This window comes from Chinchilla lanigera, unplaced genomic scaffold (assembly GCF_000276665.1).
Source record: "Chinchilla lanigera isolate Chin_1 unplaced genomic scaffold, ChiLan1.0 scaffold00005, whole genome shotgun sequence".
NCBI lineage: Eukaryota > Metazoa > Chordata > Mammalia > Rodentia > Chinchillidae > Chinchilla > Chinchilla lanigera.
The window spans coordinates 22,468,947-22,490,891 of NW_004955406.1; the positions used below are offsets into that span (position 1 = coordinate 22,468,947).

General features: G+C 40.2%; 1 protein-coding gene across 3 annotated transcripts in view; it reads left to right on the forward strand.

The window, feature by feature from the left end:
- Positions 1-21,945, forward strand: part of Rgl1 (ral guanine nucleotide dissociation stimulator-like 1) — a 251,401-nt gene that overhangs the window by 49,810 nt on the left and 179,646 nt on the right. Inside the window, exon 2 of one of the 3 annotated variants that reach the window (XM_005375044.2) lies at positions 14,390-14,497. The exons of the other annotated variants lie outside the window; for them this stretch is intronic. The gene's annotated coding sequence lies outside the window, so the exon portion shown is untranslated. The remainder of the gene's footprint in view (positions 1-14,389; positions 14,498-21,945) is intronic. 3 annotated transcript variants of the gene reach the window in all.

A 21,945-nucleotide genomic window follows, 5' to 3' on the forward strand; every position in this document is an offset into this window, starting at 1 on the left:
TTTTATTTTTGGTTTTTCTCCGGTACCGGGAACCGAACTCACGACCTTGCGCTTGCCAGGCAGGCGCTTTTGCCGCTGAGCTAAATCCCCAGCCCCTCATTTGTTAAGTTCTGTTCATATTCTAGAATACAGTTTGGTTAGGAGAGAAGATACACGTTTCTTTAGAGAGGCTAGATGCTATCTTAAAATCTTACTCAGCTTTGGCCCCAATTACCTCGTATTAATATATTAATGGAATTCTTCACTGAAAGTCAGAAATTCTGCTAGTTGTTACTTATTTAGCCCTTACTATGTGCAAAGCCCTATTGTGAAGGTTTTATACCGTAATCCCACTGTATCACTGTGAGATAAGGCATCATTTCCATTTCATAGATGAGGAAAGCAAGGTCATATAGGTAGTAAGGTGTAAAACTGGGATTTGAACCCAGTTCAAGTGTGGTGTGAGGGTGATTGGAGGACAGAATGAAATTTGTGGGGTTTTGGTTTTTTGGTTTTTCTTTTTTTGGTACCGGGAATCGGACTCAGGACCTTGCCCTTGCCAGGCAGGCGCTTGTGCTGCTGAGCTATATCCCTGGCCCTCAGAATTAAATTTAAACAGAAGTTCTAAGATAGTCTTCTAAATGCGAAGGCTTTCTTCTGACGTGACAAAATTAATGTTCCATATGTACTTCTTCATTTCACCGGTGACTCATGGTCCTTATTTAAAGCATTACTTTTCCATAAAGATGAAACTATTAAGACAGATGTAGATAATGTGAGCCTTACAGGGAGAGGAGTTATAATTTGGGGAGAACCTGCAGCTTATTTTCTTGTAAAACATCCAAACTGTCTATGTATTTGCTTTGCCTCATAAACATGACCTGAAGGACACATGCCGCTGTGTGTAACCTCCTAGACTGCGAAACACAGCCTGCTTTCTGTGGAAGAGACTGATTTACCAAAGACCAAAGAACTTCCTTTTGAATTACTTTCTTTTTCTTCACAGATTCGTACTCCTGCCTGCCATAAGAGCATTATCAGTGAGTTTAATTTCCATTATTTTATGTCAGCTTTGATTTGATACTTCCAAAAATGATTGGGAATCATTTTTGGAAGTATCAAATCATTTTCTTTTGACCCATCTGGAACATTAAAAGTATTTCTGAATTACCAGCATTACATGTTACTAAAAAGCAGGCTCCGTAATGACAAGGACCCGCATGTCCTGTGTTTATTGCTGCTCTGAGCACCTTTCTCGGCACGTTGCCACTTCAACTATCAATGAGTTGGCGAAGTACCACCTCCATGTTAGCTTTAAGGGCTTTTATGTATCACTTTACATTTTATCTTTTTAAAAGTGCGAGATTCTCTAAAAAAGTTGTTTGAAAGGGCAAGTTTACTTCTTACGGCTTTTGTTTTTAAAGAGGCTCTGTTAGCTTTGTGTGGGTTTATTTTCTGTCCTTGTTGGTTATTTCTGACAGAAAGAGTAGCAAAGAGCACTTGCAAGCTTGAGGCCCCGGCCTCTTACTGTCACAGTCAGTCCCCTTCACAAGCTCAAACTAGCTGCAGAAGCTGCTTGGGCGGGGCGCTTGCCATGTTGACTCCTGCGGCCTCTAAAGGGTGAGAGCGGGAGACACGGGTCTGGGAAGTACAGGAGTGCCTTCCTACGGGGCTCCGCAGCACCTCACAGAGACCAAAGGCTAAACCCCTAATTTGCTTCTTACCCGTCCTGCACACATTCTTGGGATGTGAGTAGCAGCTTGCTTTGGAGAATATTTCTTTACGTTTATAATTCTCCTCTGAAAGTGCAGCAGTGCCTGACTTAAATGTTGTTATATTTACATTTATTTTGTAGTTACATATTGCAAACTTCATCTGGAGTGCTTAATTTAGAATGATATTAATTGGAGAAAGATGCAACGTGTGTAGCGAACATCTTAAATTGGCTCTAATTCTTTTTTTATTTAAAATATTTCAAAGTTCTTTGCTTAAGAAGTTCAGTTTTGTTAAGAGCAAGATTATTGCTTAGTTTAAAACCTGGGAAGATGTGATGGCCTGGTTTTAAATCAGATCAGCAGTGCCATCTAGTGGCAACTACCTTGAAATGCAAGTAGAAGACTCGAGAAGCAAGAGACTTGGAAAACAAGAAATTGTATTCTGTTCACCGATTTACATAGAGTACAAAAAGTATTTCTTACCATTTTAAAATTTTGGTTTATAAAGTTGGAGTTCTTCCTTCTACAAACATGGCAAAGACTATGGCTTTCTACAAGATCCCTTAGTGTTTATTTTTTAAAACCTACAGTAACATTGAAAACCACAGTTAAAATTTCAAAAAGATCAGAAGAATTTTTTTTTTTTTATGTGCAGCAGTTTTCATTTCTAGTAAAGCCTGGGGTTTTTGGTTAAACTTGGTAAATCTATACTATAAGTAGAGTAGGCAGGTACTGGGAAGCCAAAGCATAGCAAAACATATGATCCTACTCTTGGTTTTTATACAATAATACAGCAATTTTGTAATCCTGTTTGTCTGCTACTTTTAAAAGTTTCTTCTAGCACTTAACAAATTTTGATGGATCCAACTGGAAAAAATAACACCTACCTGTTTATTAGTTTTAAGTATATAATAGCAAAATGTTTGAAAGTTTTGAACTTTCTAGAATAATTATATTAGAAAACTTCAGCATTTGAAAAAATACTCAGTCAATTCATATTTTGCTTTGTATCTTACCAACACACATTAGTGTATAGTTTAGCAAGAACCACCCACTAGTCTAATTTTATCACTCCTTTGGTAATTGCAAACTGACATTGGAGCTTACTGAAAGTAGTTCATAAGTTGCTATAAGTATGTTATGCCAAATCAGTGTTTTTATAGAGATCATAATTCTTTGTTATTTTACCCTGTTATGTAGCTTTCTTTTTCTAGTTATAAAAGCAATATATGTTCATGATATAAATTAAGCTGTTTAATAATTCTCTAGAAACCCAATTTCTGGCAATAATCACTGTGAATAGCCTGGTGTATTATTTTCAGTTGTGGTGTTTGTTAGTGAATTCCTCCCTCTTTCAGTGGACTAAAAGTAGGGATACCCCATCCTCATTTCCCTGCAAGGCACCTTCTTCCTGGGACTGTGTTGGCAGTTTATTTGTCTGCTGTGATAACTGGTAATATCATTATCATAGTCAGGAAACTTGAATTTTCATTCCTGGTTTTACAGTTTCTCTCTTTCTATGGTTTTCCATTTCCTAGGGGCTTCATAACAACACACATTTGTGTAGTGCTATGGAGACTTCCTAGCACATCCAGATACACATCAAGCTTGCCTGGAAAGATTGCAGAAAGCTTAGACTTTGCCCAGGTTAGCTAATATGTGGCTGAGGTTTGACTTGAACCCTTTTGCTCACACACATCCCAGGTGAACTCCTCTGGTCTCATGACTTTAAATCCCATCTGTATTCCTGTACCTCTCCAGCTGAGACTTTTCTGAACTTTAGACTCGCCTACCTAGCTGTCTGTTTTTTTGCTTTGGTTTTAACATCTCTGCCTCTACAGCATCTCACATATAACTTGATGTGGAAGCCTCACCCTTACCGTTGCCCCCAAAGACCTCTCTGTTTAGCTGATGGCATCACTGGCTGCCCATTTGCTCAGCCAAAGCCTCGGTAGAATCCTCAGTTTCTTTGTTCCCCAAACTAACTGCTTTTCTTGCCTCATGTGTGCAAGGCAAGAACACTGTCACTGAGCTACGTACCCAGCCCTCCACGCTGTACTTTGATCTCTTACCTGGGCTAATATAGTAACTTTTCAACTGGTTTTCCTGCTTCTGTTTTGTCTTCATCCGCATTGCTCCTATCCTGTTACCTTATCTTTTCATGATATTTGACAATACCTGGAATTGTTTATTTACGGATTTGTTCCCTATCTTACTCTCCTTCTGGAATGTAAGCTCCACAAGGCAGAAACATCATCGTCACCACTGAAACCCGTGACGGTAGATTTCATGTGCAATGGCTGCATGAGCGAGTGAACAAATAAATGAAAGAAAGGCAGAAATTTAATGCTTGTTTACTAGTTAGGGATCCAGGGAAAATTATTCCCTTACTGGTTTTCTCAGGGTTCTTGAAAAACTATTATTTATTGATCTGTTCTTGAGACTGATATTAGAGTTTTATGGTCTTAAATATATAGTATCATCTGGGCCTTTCTCATGCTCCCTGAGAGCTTTCTAAGAGATTTTCTGTGGAAGCCTGAACAGAAAAGCATTTACAGTGCTTTCTTGTGGGAGCCTGGCCCAGCAAATGAGTAGGAGGAAACTTTGGTTTAGAGTGGCATTTAGCAGTGATATAAAAGACTACAAGAGAATAGAATGCAAAAGCATCAGTATTGGCTTTGGACCGCCCTTCTTCTAGTAAGGTTAACTTTGAATAAAGAAGAACTTGGTATTGAGCTATTTAATAATTTTTAAAAGTGAAAGCTTAAAAAAAAATCCAGTGATCCAAACATACTATATTTTTTTAAAAAAATCAATGACTCTATTCAGAAACAGAAATCCAAGTGAGTGAAGGGTAGCGAAAGAGATCATTTCATCATTTTATATCTAGTGTCGTGGAAATTTTCTTTTGGTATCAGCATGATCTGGGATTTGATTCTAGTCATGACCCTAGCTGGCCACATGTCTTTGGGCACGTTGCTGCTGGAATCAAGACTGTGTGGTGACTCTTTAGGATGATCACTTGAGATGTAACCTAGGAAAGACTTCTAAACATTGTAATGCACAATACATATGTAAGGTATGATCCTAGTTATCATTATCTCACTATTCTTGGTGTTTTCAGATGTGAGGCCTCACAACTCCAGCCCTACACAGAGATTCATAGAACGATCTAAAGAGTTTTAAATGACTTCTCTGCAACATTTTTCCTTTGTGTTTAATTATGTGTAGGTGAGATTCACAAGAACAACAAAAACACTTTGTATAGTACCGTCTATGAGGCTTTGTGGCTTTTTGTTTTTGTTTTGAGTCAGCGATATAGTCGGTGCTGGCCTTAAACTTGCTAAGTAGCCTGGTCTGCCCTAGAACTCACCACCCTCCTTCCTCAGCCTCCCAAGTGCCGAGGTTATAGGCTTGTGTCACCATGCTTCATGCCTTGTATCTGTATTACAGGTTTTCAATCATCCTCTAAGGTCTGAGCGGAAATTTTCTTGAATATATCAGGAGAAGAGAGGACAAAGGCTTGTAGTTAAGTGCTTAGAATGATATCTCTGTCTTTTCAGTTTCCTTTTTAAAAGCCAGACTGTTGACATACTTTAATACTATTAGCATTCCTCAAGATGAGTTTAACAGTGTCATTCATTTTTGTCCTTAAAATACAAGGCAGAAAAATGAACGCGAGGCAGTATCATTGCATGCATTTAAACGAGTTCCGTTTTCAGCTCTTAGAGGGATGTAAGTATTCTGGAGAAAAGTACTTTTTAAAAATATTCCAAGCAGGTTTTTTTTTTTTTGTTTTAGAAATATCGAAGATGCAGTATGTGAATCGTATTTGGATTTTGAAGCAGGATATTGAACTCCACAGTGAAAGTGATTCCGTAGTTGTTTTAAAGCCCAAGGAGAGGTTCACAGAGGCAGCAGACAGAGAAACTGAAACCTGCTTGGAGAGGTCGATGATACAGGAGTGGAAACAGTGACTATACCTTTCAGATCATTTTTCTTCGTAACGTTTCATCCTTTACAGGCAGATAGATCATTGAAATTAAAATTGTGTTGAAAATCTCTATCAGAATCATCCAGTATCATGAGTGCTGAGTCAGTCACATATATTTATTTCTCTCTCTAAATTATGGTTTTGGATTGACTTTCCAAATCCAGAATACTAAATTTGCTTAGTGTTTCGAAGTTCGTATTTTCTAGACAATGCACCTTAGGAAATCATTAGAAATAAGTTTTCATTACTTAGTCAACTAAGTACTGCTGCATGTGTGGAAAGCTGGCCTTTCTGGAGTGGACGTTCATCCCAAGGCCGGCTAGGGAAGGTGAGGAGGGGATGGGAGAAGCATGCTACTCCATGCATCTGTGCCTTTGCGTTTGCTCTTCCCCGCTCCTGGAATGCACTTCTCGTCCTGAGCCATCTGGTAAAATCATACTTATTTTCTCAGCATGCACTTCCAGCATCCTGTTCTCTGCGATGACTTTACTAACATCTCCAGAGAGAGCTGCTCCTTTCGCCTGCTGTCTTATGTGTGCCTCTCTCATTGCATGTAGCACACCATAAATACTCTCTTTCTGTCATCTTTGCATCTGCGGTGCCCAGCTTAGTGCTTGGCATTTTGTAGGAACTTGATAAATGTTTCCAAATGGCCAAATAACGCAGTAGAGCTCCTGATCACTACATGTCACGGGTGCTGCTGATAGAGAGGTACGTCCTGGCCCCATCTTCCCTGGGGCGAAGCAGGGGTGGCTAGATGAGCAGATGGCTGGCTGAATGCTCAGTAAGTATTCACTGGGTCCCTGGCCCTGTGCCTAGTTCTGTGGAGAAACTACAGAGGGGTAAGGTATGCTGTATCTGGTTTGGGGGATTTACCAGTTAGGTTGAAAGGCATAACTTACATATGTAAATCCTTCAAGGGAGATTGAATTCTCAGTTCCTCTGTATATAAGGAAGCCAGAGAAGTTGGAGAGCCACCTGAGCTGAAGGAGTTGGGCAGGGCTTCCTCAGGGAACCACAAGTTAATTTGGCTCGTCAGTACTGACTAGTGGAAAGGCTGAGGAGGTGGAGAGCTGTGATCGGGGTGGGATTTGAACAGTGGACTGTGTGGGAATTGACTTGACAAGCACAGTTGGTGCTGGGGACCAGAGACCCTTTGTATACCCAAAGGCAGGGGTACTTTCAACCCCTGAGATTATTTGCAAAATGTTGTATGTACTATATGGGCAGTTTTCCAGAGAGAAATGGTTTGGTTTTGAAAGATGTAGACAGAATTTTCAAAGAACGTTAAATGTTGTAATTTTAGTTAACAGGTAACCACATGGTCATTTGTCTTTTCATAAGGTTTTAAAGAAAGAAAAGGAGAAAGGAGGAATTCAGAGATGGACAAATGGGGAAGAAAGAGAGAAGGGAGATTCAAGCGGATGCTTGAAAGATCAAAATAGTAATATAAGTATAAATGCTTATTAAGTGACATTTCCCTGAAAGTGAATCATAGCCATGAATTATCTTTAGCTGATTATCATGCAATCATTTCAGAAGTGGAAGCTACAATTCTGGGGCCAACACTGCCTATTGGAGAGGAACTAAAGTGAATGAAAATGTGTCTGTCTCATTATTGCCTAAATGAAAATGTACAAAATTCTGTAGATTTGGCTGCTACTTTTAAAAAAGTTGTCACCATTTGTATTTTTATTAACTAAAATCACTTTTAAGGCTTGTTCTATTTAGAATTTAGGAATCTGACTTTAGGAATTTACCTCAATGAAAAATCTGTATTTTATCACACAAATAGTATATAATGAACTTGCCATCGTTATTTGCCATAGATGCATTTTAAAAAACACTGGATACTAATTTTATATAGAAAACATTCAGATTAGAGTCCTTTGTGGCCATTGCCAGCTGGAGGTTAGCATAATAATGTATCAGAGATGGGACAGTGGGGTTGTGCTTCTGGCTTAGTGAATATTTCGCTATCACAAATACGCCTTGAAGTGATAGCACCATCACGTCTCAATTATGAGTAAACAGGGAAGGAAGGAGACACATGAAACATATGTCTGTTCCTTTGTTTTTTGCATGTTTGAAAACAGCTCGCAATGGAAAAGTATTTCATACTATTGGTTTATGAAACTGATAAGAACTTCCAGTGGAGGAGCAAGAGATGTGTAAGTAAAGAAATGCTACAAGAAGGGATTTTTCTGTATTTGTTTTACTTAGGAGAGTAATTAATTAGATATTAAAGAAGATTGTAGTGTTGAGAGAGGAAATGTATAAACCTTAATTATATTTCAAGGATTGGTAAGCCATATTTGTACACAGAATTCAGCTTAATTAGAATTTTAATAGCCTTAAAATTAAACATTAAGAAAAATATGTAAATTTTCACATCATACAAACTTCTAGAAATAATGTTAGACTGTTCAAACTATTAAAGATTCAACATATAATGTTGATTTGATCATTATACAGTGTGGACATATATTGATAATTCAGTCCTTGGTTAAACTTATCCTAAGTATTTTATTTTTAGTACTTTTTGTGAGTGAGATTGTCTTTTGTCTTTCTCAGCAATATTTTTAGGCTTATCTTTATTCGTACATGTTTACAGGACATAACGGTGATGTGTATCTCATGGAATCTGCATGGGCACATACCGCATCTTCATTCTTTTTTTGCTCCTTTCCCTCCTATCCTCCCTGCTTTTCTTGACTCTTGTTTCTCTTTCCATATGAAAAACCTCTATTTCCATTTTCTGGATTCTCTCTTTTCAGGGTCTTTTTCTTGCCTTCCTCCCTCTCTCATTCCCTTTCCCATTTGAAAAAGATTTTCCTATTTCCTATTAAAAACTCAATATTTTGCTCTTTCTTTATATTTCGGGTTTCTCACATAAGAGAAACCACGTGATATTTAAATTCATGTGTCTGATTTATTTTACTTAACATGATTCTCAGCAATATTTTTATTGATGTATGGAAATGGTGCTGATTTGTGCATGTTGATTTTGTTTCCTGCAACCTTACTAAATTTATTAGTTCCAACAGTTCTGTTTCCTTTCATTTCATTTCCTTCCTTCCTTTTCCTTCCTTGTTTCCTTCCTTCCTTCCTTTCTTCCTTCCTTCCTTTTGTGTGATACTTTTAGGTTTGTTCTATTAAAATAATGTATGGAAACAGGAATAATTTGGCTTTTTCCTTTCCTCTTTAAATTGCCCTAATTTTTGTTTTTAGAAGCACGAAAAACAAAAACAAACTAAAGAGGGAAATAAATAGATCTTACAGATACAGTGCAGCTGATAGAGCAGAGTAAACCCAAATACAGCTAGAATGCCACAGGACAGCAGGGATACTAAAGGTTTGCCGTTTGTCTGTCCTGAGCCCTTCACATCTGTGGAGGACATATGTAAAAAGTGTTGCTTGGAAGCTCAAAATTATTTGGTTCAGTAGATTTTCTATTCTCTCTTCTTGAAATAGACTTTCCTTGCTCTTAAGTGCACACTGACATGACCATCTCACATTCTAGGTTGCAAAACTTCTGCTACACCTGGTTTTCACTGGAAAGGACATCAGAAGTGCACTGAAAAGCTGGTCCAGTTCTGCTCCAATCGTGAGGGCGGACAGCTGAGCAGAACAAAACCGAAATTAGAAGCCTTGCCACTCACCAGAGCATACCTGTGCTATCCGGCCCTCTCTGTAGGACTCTGTGGTTCAGACAATGTTAAATTCTGTTTTGGAGCTGAGTACGTAGCTTGAGTTAGAATTGAGAGAGGCTCCAGAATTTGGATGTTGTCTACAAATGATCTGAAGACCCTTCTCTTACAATAGTCTTAAATCGACTTTGATCTTTTAGTGTTCTTTGGGTTAAACCTGACAGGATTACTCATGTCCAAAGTTTGTGTTCTGTCCCTTTGAGTGAATAAATTAAAATCTTGGGCGTGAACCAAATTTAAATCAGCCTTCTAGAGATTTTGAAGACCTTTCAAGGAATTTGCAACATGGCCTTTTCCCTCAATATTGTCTCTTTACCATCCCAATTTCTTGGCAACTTTATTTCTGATTTTCTGAATTGCTCTGGTTATTTGCCCAGAAAACAGTGGATGAGGGACCACAGGAAAGAACTTTATATCTCTCGAGAGGGGAAAGGTTAATTTTTATTTCTAAATGCACTGGTGGCATGCATTCTTGGATGCCTTGGCCTCCGGGAGAGCATGGTGTGTGGAACTGTGGCTGGTGTGTGTAGTTCCACGTGGGTGCGGTTGGTTGTGCAGAGCTCCCTGTTCACAGCAGCTTCCTGGGTCTTCCAACACCAAGGTGAATGAATAAAAGATCAGTTTGAAGCTCCTGACTCACATTCTTTACATTAAACATTGGTAACTACTTTTTCTTTTGATCCCTCCTGTAGGTTATTCTGGATTTTAAGCCTCTAGTTGTGAGATAATATTAACTGAAATTCCTAATGTTTGCCAAACCTACTCACAACTCTTGCTTAAGATCATTTCAACATGAACCATTTGTCTTTTAGCCGGTCTGAAAATATATTGCAGAAATGTTGCTGTAATGGATTTTTTGGAGTTGAATCTTTGGGTATGGGATTTGTGCTTTGAGTTCACCCTCTGATTTATGTATCCTGTGGTCATCATAACTCAGATTTGCAAATCTAGATCCTACTGGGACTGTGCAACTTTTGTGCCTGACTTGACTGAATATTTAAATGTAAGAAAGCTACAAAAGCAGATGGATTGGAAAAGGAGATTGCCCTGTTTTGAGGTCATGTGTGAAGCCAAGAAATTGCTGGAACAGCTTTGACAGGGATTTCAGGAAAACAGGCTTGTAATATTTCCACTTCTCTCAGTTTACAGTCTGGCTGAAAATGCAGTAAGATCAGCCTTTTCCAAAGATGTTGGTATTTCTGCAGCTGCTTTCAGAATGCCTTGAAAATGAAAAGCAAAGGAGTCCACAGAATCTCAAGTATCCGTGCCCCAATCGCTAAGGCTTTTGGATGATCTAAGTGGAAAAGAGCTGAAGGTGTGCATGACATAGTACATGTGTGGAAACTGCCCTTGCAGATGTGACATATGTTGATGGCACCTGAAGGCTCGGATAGAATATCAGCTCTATAGCAAGCGCAACAAATAGTCCTTTATAGGAACTCTGCACATTATACTTCTACTTTCTATTATTTTAGATTCTCTCTTGTTCTAGTCACCTGAGTCAGGTCATCTGTCTTGGTCAGTAAGCATCTCAAACTTTTCCAATTGTGTCCAGTCAGACCAGTGTCTGACTACTACTACTATGTCACTTACTATTCTTTTTTTTTTTTTTTTTTTTTTTTTTCCAGTACCAGGAAGTGAACTCACGACCTTGGGCTTGCCAGGCAGGCACTGTGCCGCTGAGCTAAATCCCCAGCCCCACTTACTATTCTTAATGAGAACAAAATGTATTGGTGCCTAAAACATTTGTAATGAATCTTTCTAGTATTATTGTTTCTGTTCTAGAGAAAAAGAGACTGGGTTTCTTTGATATGATTTGTGCATATTATATGAACGAACTGCATTACCATGAGGACTACAGAACAGTGTATTTTATGTTGTCAGCTACCAACTAGCAAGCTGTCCATGTATGCAATAAGGAAATTTAAAACAATGGAAAGGAATGGGTTGTATCAATGATTGTTAAATATTTTTGAGCAGTGAACCTTGTGTAATAGCTCAACACTATAGACTACAAATTCTATTCTATTTGCATTAATTTGTTTTACATGTTTAGTTTCTAATCACTACCTTTTTTTAGTTATTTAGTAATATGAACAAAGTCAAATATCTGAAATATGAATTTACAGATGTCAGTGGGAGCCTCAGCATTCGTTAATTTTATTTGGTTACCCAGCATCAAAAAAAAATTGATTTACAGATAAATTCTTGCAAATAGGTATAATTTTCATAGCAACTAAGCCTACTCAGAATATTCTCCCATTAGGTTTACCCAGACACTTGAAAAATTATTATTAGGAAGTTTTAGATCTGGTTTGAATCATTGTATAACTACACCTAAAATTGCTCATGTTCCCCGTCCTCTCTTAAATCCAGTCGCATCACCATCTGCTCAGTCTGTGCTTGTTAAAGTCTCTGGAGCCCCGTGAGCCAAATCTGCTGTAAGTTCTAGTCCTATTTCCTGGGACATTCTTCATCGTGCCCTCCTTCACCTGCTTTCCAGGTCTCTACGGTACTCTCTTCGGGCTTTCTCCCACCTTTTGGGCCACTTCTCAGTTTCCTTTCTATTCTCTCCTTGTGTTCCTGACTATTGCAGACTCCTAATCAGCATTTTTCAACCATGGCTTCTCATCCCAACCACAGAACACAGATGTTTGCTTTGTTCTAATATGTAGTCCTTTGTACTCCATAACTAGCCCTCTGTCTTGGTACTTGTTTATCTGCCTATCCATCAGCCCCTCCCTCAGTCTTATCCATTTCCCAGCACCTGTAGATATGCCCCAAATTCCAAGCTGAAGCCTGGGTTCTACCAGTGGTTGACAGACTTCCTTGAAGTTTAGGGTCTGCGTTTTCTGGCCTTCTCAGGAGTGTCCCTTCACAGTTCTCTGGTGATGTGAGCTCCCATCTCATTTTCCTCTATAACTGATGTCTGGACTATTATTGTACTGGGTATGGTGCTTTAGCTGCCAAAGTGAACCTTCCCTTATCACATGAGAATGTACCAGTTCTCTCAGTGACTGTGGCCAGGCAAATTCTAAGTTCTAATTCCTCTTCTCAACCTGCTTAGACCTGAACAAAGTAATTATCTCCCATTTAAGTCTCATGATAAACCAAACTGCCATTAACTACTTCAATTATGATGAGTGGTTTTAGGGGAAGAAAGAAATTGCAAGCTTATCATGGTAACTGTACTGAGTTAGTATTAGTGCATGCAGCTCCTGAGGGAAGCACTATGGTTAGACTTCAACTCTGTAGTATTATTCTGAGAGCATCTGGATAGTACTATTAATACAGATCTCACATGAAGTCTTCCTGTATCTCAGGAAAAGACAGCAGTTGTTGCTCCTAAGGTCACAGAGGAATTTGTTGGTACAACAGATTCTAGGTTTTAATTTTGGGGACTGCCGATTCACTAAACCAGGGAATTCCAACCTTGTTATGGTTTTTGTTTCTCTAAAGCTTTAGAGTAACTTAATATTAGAGCTGCCCTGGCACTGACCTTGGAGATCACCTGGTTATTAGTCTGAATCCTTGCTGTGGTGTCTCCTAAAGTTCACGTGTTGAAAACTTAATACCCAATGCAGTGGTGTTGGGGTGGCTAATAGAGGTGATGTGTCCATGGAGAATTAATGTCTTTATCATGGCAGTGAGATAACCTGTTTATGAGAGTGAGTAATTGAAAAACCCAGTTTTGCCCCTCTTGCTCTCAGCTCCCTAGAGCTCTCCTGCCCTTCTGCCTTCCAGCATGGATGACACCAGAAGGTCCTTACCAAATGCTGCTCCTTAATATTGAACTCTCCAGCCTCCAGAACAAACTTCTACAAACTTCTTGTTTGTAAATTGCCTAGTCTGTGGTATAAAATGAACTAAAGACGGCACTCAAGATACAATCAGAAGTTCCTGAGAAAATAGATATGCCTCATTTCTCATCCTGGCTTCCCCATCTCCCAGATCATGTGACTGGAGGAAAGGAGAAGCAAAGTGAAGAGGGCTATGTTATATTAGAAAACTTGAAAATTTATCTTCATTTTTTTGTACAGCCAAGGTTTTTATTTTATTTCATTTTATTTGTCTTTTTGAGAGAGGGTCTTGCTATGCAGTTCAGGCTGGCCTTGAGCTGACTTTGTAGCCCAGGCTGGTCTCGAACTCCCAACGATCCTCCTGCCTCAGCCTCCCCAGTGCTGGGTTTACAGGCATGCACCACCATGCCCGGCCAACCAAGGTTTTTAAACAGATAGTAATTAGTAGGAGTTGGAACAGGGACCAACTTTCCCTTAAGCCATGCTATCTCATACAGAGCCTTCAATGATGTTAGATTCTTCGTTTACATTTTTCTTTTCTTTTTACATTTTTTGGTATAATGTCTTTATTTTGCATAAAACATTTTCTGCTGATTGTCTTTGGACACTTTATTAAAAGAAAAATGTAAAAATTTTGGTTTAACTGTACAAAAGATTTAGTTAGTATATTTGAAGCCACTCTAGTGGGCTGAGAAAATTTCTAACTCAACTAAAGCGTGCTGCCCACAATTTTGATTTTTATTCTGTTCTTAAAAGCTCAACTCTAACTATGATCCCTGGTACAAAAGGACCTAACAGTTACTTGGACACAAGGAAGAGACTTAAACTTTACTTTTTATCCCACTAAAGGAGGACCATTGGTATTTACAAATTCTTGCATACCAAACTCATCCATATACTGTGTAAAAAGAAAATCAATAAAATGTGGATCCTAGCAATTTTTTTAATTTTCTTTTTTTTACTGTTAATTATGGTAAATGAGGTCAACTATATTGCTTCTGTACTAGGATTCAACAGCAGCATATCAATGACTCAGGAGAACATTGCTATTAAAGATGAATAAATAAAAGGTTGTTGGCTGTGGGACTTTGATAAGTAGCAGAATATCTGTTCCCCCTCTCATCTAAAAATGAAGTTAGTAAGGTTTTATTTCCTTTTCTTGACCATGAAACCCATTTTGTACCTACCTAGTGGATCAATGAGACCAGTACTGGATGCCACAATCAAGAAGAACCATTGCAAGGCAAGAGTCTTGATCCCCTTGGAAGATGGCTACATGGATATCCATGAAGCTGTGAGGTGAGCATGAGCTGAGGCATTGTACTGGCTGTCCATACTGTCTGTCCTGTGGGAGCCCTTTCATAGAGAAGGGGTCCTAAGCTAGTAGATAGACTGGTGCTGAGATGCATGGGGACATCTGCTCGTGTGGGCAGTCATTCCAAGACTGGGCCAATCGACAAATGATTAGAGGATGGGTAAACATCTAGAAAAATCATCAGAGTATGTTGGAGAGTTGTTCACATGAGTATACCTTGGGGTAAGAGGATGAAAGGTGGGGTACTCTTCACAGTCTTATGGGGAAGAAAGTGGGGCTGGGGGTGGGCAAGTACAAAAGGTGCTTGTTCCCAATATAACAACTCCCTTGACTTGGAGTACTAATATTTTTGTCTGTTTTAAAATTCTTCCTTTTTTTTTTGGTCTTTCTGAGACAGGGTCTTGCTATGTGGTTCAGGCTGGCCTTGAGCTGACTTTGTAGCCCAGGCTGGTCTCGAACTCGCAACGATCCTCCTGCCTCAGCCTCCTGAGTGCTGAGATTACAGGAGTACACCACCACGCCCGACTCTTCCATCATTTTTAATTGCTTCTTTCCTTTAAGAAAAACTTTGTAAATGGACTGTATTAAGTTTTAAGAATGATGATCTCTGTTTCTTAAGCTGTCACATGTATGTGTTGGGTCTTTGCAAATCACTGACTAGGAGTTGTGTGTTATGGACTTCTGACTCTCACTGTAAGAATTCAAAGCTCATATTTATTAAGGAATTAAACATGCTCTGGCCCCGTTGGTGGGGCTTGTTGGTGAGGTTGACTTTGCTGATTCTGCCTTCACCTAGTGACCCTTGAAGTTGGGTGAGTCAGAGGACATGAACACTCAGCGGGGTGCCTTCAGCTCAGACTTGTCCTCTGGTACCCACTTTCCATCTTGGCACTGCCAGCAGAGATTATCTGCACAAAATCCAGCAAGAAAGAGTACATGGGTTGCGATCCAGGTCGGACACTTCAGCACTTCCAGGTCACCTTCAGCACTGGAAACGTCCTCCTCCTGTTGCTGGTCATGATCATCTCCTTGGTGACTTCCTTGGAACACAGCCACGGTTCATCCTGCCCTAGGCTCTGGACAGCTGGTGCTCTAATTCTGATTTGCAGTGGGCTTCTCCTGGCCTCGGCAGGTGGCCCACTTGGTACTCCAGGGTCTCTTAGTTCTGGAGCTGTGGGAACTCATCCACCTCCCCCAAATGCTCAACTCACTACTTCAGACTTACCTTCACCCCTCTTGGTGCCCACCTAGGCCAAGACTGTGAGGCACCTGGGACTTAACATAGATCTACAGGAAGATGTAGACAGGGTCAGGGTGGAAGGCAGTTGGAGGGGTAGAAGTTATTGAACTAGGACCTCCTAAAGGTGCCACTGTAGTAGAGCTCTTAGTCTTTTGATTTTTCACCCCTTGTATTTTTTGGGTCTCTCTCAAGATTAGAGAAGCTTTGGCACTGGGTGACTGGCAGGACAGGGGTCGGGTTCTCTTGCTTGTTGGCGTAGTATTTATGCCTTCTGGTGCTCGCCCTCCTTCTTGGCTCTTAGTGTTCTCTGTGTGTGACACGCTTACATACACCCCGATCTGGGTGGCACTTCTGCCTTCTTCAGAGGCCCCTCACTGGGACTTCCTGCTTCATTCCTTGATTTGGTCCTGCCTCCTGCTCCTGGAGGTTGATCCTACAAACTTTTAGTGAGTCAGCCCTCTTAGACGTGTCTATTCAAAATATCTCAAGCCTGAATACCCCTACCCCCACCCTCAGCGCTGCCACTTTGAAGGAGCGTTTCACCCTATAGTTTAGGCTGGTCTTGAACTCACTATGTAGCCCAGGCTGATCTTGCACTTGCAGTGATCCTCCTGCCTCAGCCTCCCAAGTACTGGGATTGCAGGCATGTGCCACCATGCCTGGCTCTGAATTACCCCTTGCAGAATCCATTCAGGCCCTAGGAAATACAAACATGTTCATCCAGAGCATAGCTTGCTGCCCTTGTTCTGTGGCTGTACTTGGCTCCACCCAACATCTTCAGTGGGAAGAACGCGCTGGATTCTCTGCTATCCAGATCCCAGAGACACGTGTCAGTTTCTTCCACAAACTTTCCTGGGATGCAGTTCAGTGGGCACTTGCCCATGGGCCTGCGGTCACTGCCAGCCTTAGCGAGCAGCTTCCTGGAGTCCTCCTGTCTCCCTTCCTTGAACTCAGTGAGGGTATAGGAGATGTGCAAGTGGGTGATAGAGAAACCCTCAGAGAGGAGTGACATCTCACAGCTGCCTCTTGCTGAGTATATCTGTCCCTCTTTTACAGTCAATAAGGTGGATGGGGTGTACAGGTGAAGGATTAGGGGCCTGCAGAACTCCCCTTGGCAAGCCATGCGGGGAATATATCTGCATTCATTTGAACATGTGCTTAGTGGAGTCAGTATTCTCTTGGCTCTGCCCTGGAGTACTGCGTAGGTTCCAGTAGGTTCCTCTCAAGCATCTACAGTAGACAAAGAACTCTAGGCATGGGAGGGTGTGCAGAGGAGCCTTCACAGGCCTTCGCAGATGACGCTTCAGGTCGCAACCAGATAGAACCACTGGTCGCTCTACTGACCCAAGAGCTACATGGTTAGTCACAAATGCCGAATGCTGTGTGGTCTTGAGCAACTCTCTGTTGTCTCATCTATAAAATTAGAGTAGTGGTGCAGATCTACTTGGCGAGGTTGCTCTGAGGATTAAAGTATGCTAAATCATGTAATTAAAGTGATCATAAAATATTTTCCAAATTTGAAGAGCCACGGAAATGAAAAAAATACTTACTTAGCGAGAGACCCAGCGAGGGGCTTGCGCTTGGCCATTCCTCGGGCAGTAGTAATTTCCTGGCAGGAACTGGCCTGAGAGGGGCTTTGACAGACATTACACAGAGCTGGCTTAAGAGGGGCTGATTGACACGTCGTTATTATTTTATCTTTGTAAAGCTGCATTGTGAGGCGTGGGACAGCAGGAGGAGGCCATGAGGTATTCACTTGACAGTCTGCCATTGTCAACTGTCCCGGGAGGGAGGCAGCACGGGCAGAGGACTGCTCTGGGTTGTAAGCGGTTCATTTTTAGTTCAGCTGTAATAACTCCTGCTGGTGATTTAATGCTGCAACTTTGGAACTCCCGTGTGTGCTTGAGTGAATGAATGACCAAGAGAGAGAGAGAAAAAGAGTCATACAGAGAGAGAGAGAGACAGAGAGAGACAGAGGGAGAGAGAGAAAGGGAGAGTGAGTACTTATGTGAACAATTTCTGTTCATCCCCTTTGTGATTATTAGTGGGCTACATTCTTCCTAAGTTTCTGAGGTTTGCTGTTAAGCACGTTTTCCCTGGTTTGTTGACTAAGGAAGCTCATACAGTAAGTCATGTAATAATTTTGCGTATGTCATCATTGTTATGGTGATTGGCTGGTAGTAAGGGCAAAAGAACATGGAGGTTTGATGTAGATTTTCATTGCAGCTCCTAAGGTAGAGTGGAGTCATAGAAATCAACTTTTCTGGTCTAAAATAAAGAACTGTTTTGTGACATTCTTATAAGAGGAATTTTTATAAGAAGTTGGGAAGTCCCTGTTGAACTTTAATTTTGCCACTGCAGATTATTAAAGATTTGAGGTTCCAAGACTTACACATCTCTGCTAAGCAAACCAACCGTGAGGAGGTAGCTTTTATCAGATGGCATTGAATAATTTGTCCACAGAATAGCTGTGACCTGCCTGGCTGTCCTTTGCATTTGATGACTGGCTGCTAGTAGGATGCAATTTTTAAAAGAGCTACATTGCCTTTTAAAAAAATCTAGAAGTGTAACACTCCATTTTTTTAAATGACTTTTTTGATTGAAACTTCATCTTATAAATTCTAAGATAAAAGGTAAATTGCCACTAAAGTGTGATTTCCATATGCTATAGCTTGAGTATTTGTGTCCTCTCCAAATTCTTATGTTGGAACCTAATCCCCAGTGTGATAGAATTTTGAAGCAGGGCCCTTGGGGGTTGGCTAAATCATGAGGGCAGAGTCTTCTTTGTCTGGGATAGTACGCTTACAGAGATGCCCCAGAGACATCACTCAGCCCTTTCGCTGTGTGAGGACACAGGAAAAAGGCACCAGAAAGTGAACCAGAAAGTGAACTTTCACAAGACAGCAAATCTGCCTTGATCTTGGACTTTCTAGCTCCAGAACTGTGAAAAATGAATTTTTATTTCCCTTTTTTTTCTGGTACCACAACCTTGCGCTTGCCAGGCAGGTGCTGTGCCGCTGAGCTAAATCCCCAGCCCCTGAATTTCTATTTCTTACAAGCCATCAGTTTATGGTATTTTCTTATAGCAGCCTAACTAGAAGAAGAAAACACATATGAAGAGATTTTACGTAGTTTCCTTATCAGTGTATCCCAGACCCTAGAACTGAGCCTAGCATATATTTATTTTGCACAATAATTGAATAATGAATAATTCAATCAAGAGGAATATATCTACCATTAGTATCCTCATCTTTTGGGGTCACTCTTGTGGGTGTTGTAAGTGCTACAACCTTAAGCCACAAGGAATATAATGTTTCCACTACAGTGACTGCTTGTAAAGTCCCTACCCCAAGGTTTTCTCCCTTTCCAAAAATATTTCTTGAATGAGCACATACCCTGGGTGGGGAAGTATTTCATTATTCCTCTTTTGGGGAAGAGATTTATTTTCTTTTTTATTTATTATTTCATGCAGATGTTCCTTGTGATATTAAACTTAACCCAACTACTGACTTTTTCATTTTTTAGCATCTGAGTCACACTCCAGCCGGTGCCAGAGAACAATGTAATTTGGCTTTGAGATGGCCACATGCAGTTTTTGCAAGGTGGTCTGTCTTGCCCTTTGTACAACTCAGAAATAATTTGTACAACAATCAGATAGAGAACCTAATCCATATAGTAGCAAAGCTCTACTCCGGCTTTGCTAGCATACATGTGAATGCTCAATGCCACAAAATCACAGGAATGAGAATCACACTCCAGGATTAAAGGAAGATGACACTTTTGATGAGATATGGGTGAACAGATAAAATTTTATAATCAATAAATATCTTAGCTTTATTATGTAATCCAAGCCCTTTAATACACATGTGAGTGAACCAAGGCCCAAAGGAGAACAAAACAAGTATAGAAATTTGAAAGCTGGGCATAATGGTGCATGCTTGTAACCACAGCACTTGGGAGGCTGAGGCAGAAGGATCGCCATGAGTTCAAGGCCAGCCTGGGCTACATAGCAAGACCCTGTCTCAAAAAAATAAGGAATGGCAAGGGGAGGGACCCTTGAGTTAAGAATTAAGCCTGCTGGCTCCCAGTAAATTTTCCTACAACACTGCCACAGCAAGCTACAGTGAACAAGCGTCTTTTACATTTTTAAAATGCTATTTATCCAATGATGCAGAAAAAAAGAGTACAGATGTTACTAGTGTTATATGTGCTTGGTCCCAGCCTCCGGGTCACCTGAAAAAGCTTCATGGAACGTCAACGGTGAGTCAGGGGAAGTGCTAAAATCCATTCCCAAAGGCTGAGGATGGGAGTTGGAGGCAACGTGGTGCAGAGCTGGGGAGGTGAGGAAGCTTCGGTTCTACTCTGGTTTTGTGGCAAGAAATAAACTAACATTTACTGAACCGTATATATTTATCTTGTTTAATTTTTCTGTGTAAGTGAGTATGGTTATTTTTATCTTGCGAATGAGGAAACTAAGGTTTAGGGAAGTCAGGAAACACTTAAATGATGGTTACACAGCTAATAAGCGACCGAGCTGCATTTATTAAATCTTAGTCTGTATGGGATGCTATGCAAAAGTTACTCTCCAATTGCTCTCTGGGGGCTTCATGGGAAAAGAAAGTATTTGAGTAATTTCTCAGATCCCAGGTATCAAATTCTAGAGATTCTTCATTTGATCTTATTCTTTTTACTGATAGTTTTGAAGTTTTAACCCACCTGCTTTCTCCTTGAACTGATACATAGATTTTTATACATCTGTCTCCCACAGTGGTACTTAGGGGGACCACTGAAGGCAACAGAACTTTGTTTCTTTTATACATGAGTCTCAGAATACTGTGCTATCACTAACAGCTTAAATAATTAGGCAGTAGATGCTATTGACCCTTTATTTTCACACTACAACACCTAAAAGGTACGAATCTGCTGTTTTTTTATTAGTCCATACAACTTGTAGCTCTTCCATTTTATGGCTCCGTATTTCTCTTTAAAACAATACATTCCATGTGATGGAGATAGTTCTCCGCACAGGTGCATCGAAAGTCCTGAGTTAATGCAGTAAACCTTGTCTCCTGCCATGCTTCATACAAGCACAAATGGGAACCAAGTCTATGTCTCCTTTGATCCCCGAGTAGCTAAGTTGTTATCCCATGGACAACATAGCAGTGGTTAATGGGAGATAATTCATTGTAGTTGAGGGGTCTTCTACTAGTGTGTGTGTGCCCCTGTGTAAAATGAGGATTTTCCAAGTGGTAAGGATCTACTATATTTAATTTTTACATGTATGCGTTCCTAGAATTATCAAAGAGCATCTACAGTTAAGGAGTTTTGTTAGTTTTCTTTCTTATCTTCCTTTTCATGACTGTGCTTCCCTCCATTAAAAGAAAGGTCTTTACTGCTTTTTAAGCCTGAATTGTCTATAGTTCATTGTCTCAAGTATAAAAACAGTTTTTAAAAATGTTATGTCACTGATATTCAAGATATGAAACATACTTTCTCCATCTAGGTCATTTAAAGATACATTTCTTTTTTTTTTTTTTTGTCTTTTTTTTGAAATGGGGTCTCACTATGAGCTCACTTTATAGCCCAGGCTGGCCTGGAACTCACAACAATCCTCCTGCCTCAGCCTCGTGAGTGCTGGGATTGCAGGCATGTGCCACCACGCCTAGCCTTACATTTCTAATAAGAATAAGGGCTGAAGATGTAGCCCAGGGTTAGAGTGCTTGCCTAGCATGAGTGAGGCCCAGAGTTTTATTCCTACCACTGCAAAAACAAACACACAGAACCACTCCCAAAACTTTTATGTTAATAGTTACTTATAACAATGCACCTGTATTTCTGTTGTTTTATCAATTAATAATAATTGGGACTGCATCTCAGTCAAATACTTGCAAAGGTAAAACTATTTTGCATTCAGATAAAATTCTGCTGCAAAGATGAAAATTTCAAGAAGCTAAAGGAATGATTGTGTACTGGGGATTAGTGATGAGTGAAACAGATTCTGCATTTGTGGCTAATTTACTACTGTGGGAGACAATAAAAACAAGTAAGTTAGCAAATGTATGATTTGAGATTAGAGTAGATTTACTAAGTACCAAATACCCTGCAATACTGCAAGAACTTCATTGAGTATGGCAAGGTTCATCTAGCAAAGACATTGAACAAAGTCAATGGCAAGTGCTTTTGCTCTTTGGC